The following is a 5701-nucleotide window of genomic DNA, read 5'->3' as shown; positions in this document are numbered from 1 at the left end:
CAAACCCTAATTTGGTGTTCTGTATTGTACATAATTGCTGATACAAATTCAACATATATGTTGTTTCAATTCATCTTTCCTAATTTCTCTAATCAGTTTTAAATTTATTTTCCGCTCCAGGATCCATTTGTTGAGACCTCCCCAATGAGCATAAAGCGGTCGTCTCATGAGCATGTTGTCATCGATTCCATGGGTATAAATGATGGTACTACCCCGTCCGGTAGGCGCGCGAGGCTTGATGGATGGGTGTCGGTTGTGAGGATCATGAGCTTAGATGGATCCTCTTTTCCTTCATCTATTAGTAGTTCCAGTAGTACAGATCCAAGTGTTACATTGCCACTGCCGCTAAATTTGACTTCACCTTTATCATTCTATTTGAGTTTGCATGTACCACTGCTCCCTCAGAACACTACCACGAGCTCCGAGGAATTTTCACCTAAACAAATGTCTATTTCGAGTGGCGAATGCTCTCGAGTTTGTGGTTACATGAGAATACTTTGTAACTTTTTTATTCGTTGGTGTTTGAGTATTCTCGTCTAACCACCAACTCGAGAACATCCCCGACTGGAAATAGACATTTGTGTAGGTGAAAAGTCCTCAGAGCTCGTGATAGTGTTCTGAGGCAGCAGTGGTACATGCAAACTCAAATAGAATGGTAGAGGTAGAGTCAAATTTAGCGGCAGTGGCGACGTAACACTTGAATCTGTACTACTGCAACTACTTATAGATGAAGGAAAAGAAGATCCGTCTAAGCTCATTGAGCTCATGATGCTCATAACCGACACCCATCCATCAAGCCTCGAGCGCCTACCGGATGAGGTGATACCATCATCGATACTCATGGAATCGGTGGCAACATGCTCATGAGACGACCGGTCTATGCTCATTGGGGTGGTGTCAACAAATGGATCATGGAGCGAAAAAATAAATAAAAAACCGATTAGAGAAATTAGGAAAGACGTATTGGAACAGCATGTAAATACGTTGAATTTGTGTCAGCAATTATGTACTATACTAAACACCAAATTAAGGTTTTAGATACAGAATAGCTTAGCTTGGGAGAAATACAGATAGGGTATGAAGTTAGTTTTTACCTGTGCCCTTTAAGGATATGTTGTGGTTTCTCCATCATGTCTTCTTGTGTCTCTCCCGTTTAATAGTTAATAATAATAATAAATTAAATTCCTAATTTAATTTTAATAAATAATAATAATAATAATAATAATAATAATAAATAAATACTTCATTTAATTAATAAATTAATAAATTTTTTTATAAAATAATAGATATAAATACTTCATTTAATTAATAAAAAAAAATACCTTTAACAACAAAGCTTTCATTGATAACAGATTTCTCGCTATGAACACATCTCATCATCAAATAACCTTTCCAGGTTATATGTAATTTCACGTAAAACTCTACATGAGAACCACTCTGGCACTTCGTTTGGTTGTTTGCGGTGAATTCCGGCTCCATCACCGGCACCGGCACCTATTAGGGAGATCATAAACAGAATAAATTATACACTCAATATCAATATATATATCAATAAATTATCTGGAAGAATTAGTACCGAAATCTTTATCGGTATGAACTCCGGCGTGTTTATTACCACCTTCGCCTGAGTAATCATTAAATCTAGATACAATTTTGACGAACCTTCATAACGGGAATTAGACGGAGGGACCACCATAGCACCATTTTTAAAATATAGAGATCAAGTCCGTAAAAAACGACAGAGAAACGGCATGGAAAACGAGTTAAAACCAAGGGACCAACAGAGAAAAAAATTCAAAATAAATAAAAGTTTTTTTTATTAAAGAACGATATTTAACACATAAAATACAAAATATGGTTAACAAGACCTACATCCTTCAACAACAGGGAGACCACGACGCGGCCATTGAGGAAAAGGAGTTGCGAGTTGAAAGCCATAGGAGCAGCAACAGGTAGGACTGATTTGATGACATCTTCATTCTCAATTTGGTGAAATGAATATGTGTTGTACACCAATCTTTCCACCGATGGAACTAAAATACATTAAATAAAATATCAAGTAACCAGCAAATGAGCTACTACCAAAGTCAGATAAAAGTTGACGGACGTTAAGCATTTGGACTGTTAAGCATGAAATATGGTTCAAACCACAGGGACTATCGGCGAAATTTTGTCCAAATTTTAACTTACATGACAATGCATGAATCAGCGCCTTCTCCTGGAAAGCAGCAAGTTTAGTGAGCCGTCCTACGTCACCACCATCACCTTCACCTTCCCAACACAAACAAATTAAAAACACACAAATCTTAGCAAACAGAAAATAAAATAAATCAAGACTAATAATCTACATCTTGAGTTTGAAAACAATTCAATAACAATAAGAAGAAAAAGCAATGAAAGTGATTGATATTTACCTGATGTATGTGATGGAAGCAGATAATCCAATTTATCAGTAACTGTACCAGATCCAGAACATGATGAGTCCAAAAGTATAGCACGAACCTATATATATAGGCAACAAAAAGCAGATAGAAATAGCTCAAAAACTAATGGATAATGCATAGACTTGACGATTTGAAAGACGTTATCCAACCCAAATCTAACTACCTTAGAGTATAATTGATCTTCAGGATTCAAATTCAAGAAATTCCTGCAAAACTTCAACGTCTATATATCATGTCAGGTATATCAAAGCATAGTAATTAATCATTAATCACTAATAACATAAAACGATATACCTACAATTGGTTACAATATCACAACTACATACCCAAAGTCCATCAATGTGAAAGCATGCTATAAATGAGGATAAGGATAGCAAAAACTAGATATAGGAAACATACTTGAACTTCACATGGTCCCTGTGTATATGTACACTGCCATAACAACTTCTATTCTATAAAAATAATAAAAAAAGGTTCACCCCCTAATCATGCAATTTGTAGTCCATATATGACCACGTGAAAAATTAACCAACCAAATAGCTAGTTTGTGTGAAAAAGTGAAGAATATACTTAGATGAATTTCTTAGATGTGTGTGTTATCGTATGTATCATATAGCTCTACATATATGTACATCTACATATACATGAAATGCATACATTTATTTATACAAACACACAAAAAGCCTACAAGGATACTGTTAGCACCGGCCAGCTGTGTGGTGTATTCCAAGCACTTAACTCTATCTTTATTAAGTTCACAAGCAACAATTTTTCTCTTCCCTTTCATAAGAGCAGCCAAGTGTATTGTTTTGTTTCCAGGGGCAGCACATGCATCAATAACCTTAACAAGACATTAAGTCAGAACATAGAATTACACAAAATTACAAAAGAATATTGAGTCACCAAAACATATATAATATATATAATTCAAAAATAACAAACCTCCCATCCTAAACCTCCCATCCTGGTTTAGGTCCAAGGGCAGCCGCTACCATGGAGCTTGCCTTACCCTAACACACATCAGATTATATTAAATATAATGTTTAATCAAAAAAGAGAGATTTGATAGCATGGAAAATAGGTTTTGAAATCTTACCTGCATAAATACACTCCCATTAGTGACCAAAGAATGATTGTGTAAATCAGTACCGGGTGGGAGAACCAATAATTCAGGAATCAAGTCATCCTTCTGAACCTGTAACAATATACGCAAAAATGAGTTAGGAAGCAAGATTAATAAAAGATAGATTATTGCAATAACCATTGCGAGTGGGAGGTCTTCAAAAGATTATGGCTAATAATATCAACAAAATAAATCTGTCAATGTTTCAGAGGTAATATTTATATGTTGATGAGGTTACCACGTTCTCTTTGCCTAGTTCAAACACAGCAGTTTCAACATCCATTTTTAGAGTATTAACACGGACATAACGAGGTTTCTTAACATCTGCCATACAAAATGACACCTATCATGTTAATGAACATAGTACTACACAAATGAATAATTAAGGCAGAATCAAAGGTGGCAAGCTGGGTGGTTTGGGTAAAAGTTTGGGATGTTGTAGTACTTTGGAAACTACTAACAATTTAACCAGCTTCTCTTTTAGCAGAATTATTTAATGTGACTCATTTTAAATAGTCAGATTTAGATATAATATTAGCAAGAGAATAGAACTTAAGACACAAACCATAAATCTGATATTGAGCCATCAGAACTTCAATACGTTTTGCTCCTTTTTTCACTAAAATCTTAGCAAGAACTGACTGTAGCGGACCTTTCCTGAGAATGAGATACTTTTCTGCATCTCCTGTTAACGTTTCTACCTAAGGAAAAAATGAAATCGCAATAACTAGACCCATTAGTTTTAGGTGTTAATTGTTTAGCTTTCATATGAAGAGAAAAATTACTACAATAACAGCAATCTATTGCAAATGCTAAAGCTAAACAAAAATGTTTTATATTCTATAATCTAAACATAAAAACCATGGTACCTGTCCGAAGAATGTCGTACGTAATAATGTACATCAACTCTTGTTGCCTCTGCCAACAAAAAATAACGAATGAGTTGATAATCAAATACTAAGGACAGAGTTAACAGTCAAACCAAAAAGAAGCACCAAAAACATTCACATAAATGTTCATCGTTTCTATATTTTTACCTTCCATTTACTATTTAATATATTAGCAGTCTTCATTACATCCTTGATTATTGGAAGATCTGTAAATACAGAAACAAGTATTGATATCAACAAATCTTTATCCAAATTCTGATGTATGTACTCCGTATCAAAGTATTAGTTACGCTGCTGTATTCAACAGGTAACCAATATAACATGTCACCAGTTTACAAATTACAGTATGTTTACACAAAACATATTGAATTCGCAAAAGTGTCCATTATCAAAACTTAAAAGCAAGTAATGAAAACAATGAGTAATTAAAAGCAAAAATTACATTTAGTTAGTATATTTAGATAGATTACTTACATTTTAGGGTTTGACAGACCAAAGCAAATGTAGCTTTCTTATTTCTGATTAATGGACTATAAACTAGGGTTTTAATTGAACCAACAGATTTGCGTTTAACGTCTCCTTGCAATACGGTTTTTAATACTTTAGCTGCTTCTCGGCGAGCGAAGTATGATGACCGCTCGGCGTTAGTTAGCCACCGGCTCTTTGGCTCAGTCGCCTGTGTTTTAGTAGGTTGAACCGGTTTCTTCTTATTATTCACCATGGTTTGATCTTCTACCTGATAGGCAGCGGCGTTGTGGACGTTAAAACCTAAAAGAAAGAAAGAAATTGTTCCATTTTCGCTTCGGGTCGGGCAAGTCGGGTTCTAATGGACCTGGGCGAGTTCTAGTAATAACGAGCTTTTTTCTTTTTTTCTTTCCAGACAAATGGAGTGTGTGTTCTAGTCACCAAGTTTTAGCCAATTTATCCTTGAGTGTAGCATTGCTTTCGTCACGATTTGTCTTTTGAGCCTTCACGTTTAAATCTGAGTGCAACCATCACATTTTGCTCATTAGGATCAAGATCCTTCCCTTCTTCAATGCGACTCAGTACCTAAATTTCTCAACTACACGACTCCAAATCATTTTGTCATTGATCACCAAATTATCATGCCACACCTTCAAGTCGCTAATTAAATCCCTACATATTTTGAAAAAATATGTGCGGCCCATCCACCCCAAGTATTAGAGTTCCAACATAACTCACTTTGAGCAACCTCTTCTACTTGAGTTTCCCGTAACGCCACG

The 5701-nt window shown here is 35.3% G+C and overlaps 1 pseudogene; it reads right to left on the bottom strand.

Moving 5' to 3' along the window:
* Positions 1 to 660: 660 nt before the first annotated feature.
* LOC139843002 (25S rRNA (cytosine-C(5))-methyltransferase NSUN5-like) lies at positions 661 to 5178 on the bottom strand (annotated as a pseudogene).
* Positions 5179 to 5701: the final 523 nt, after the last annotated feature.

The sequence above is a fragment of the Rutidosis leptorrhynchoides genome, chromosome 4 (genome assembly GCF_046630445.1).
Source record: "Rutidosis leptorrhynchoides isolate AG116_Rl617_1_P2 chromosome 4, CSIRO_AGI_Rlap_v1, whole genome shotgun sequence".
In the NCBI taxonomy this organism is placed as follows: Eukaryota; Viridiplantae; Streptophyta; class Magnoliopsida; order Asterales; family Asteraceae; genus Rutidosis; species Rutidosis leptorrhynchoides.
The sequence above is the reverse complement of the archived record's forward strand: the minus strand, read 5'-3'. Positions and strand labels throughout refer to the sequence as shown.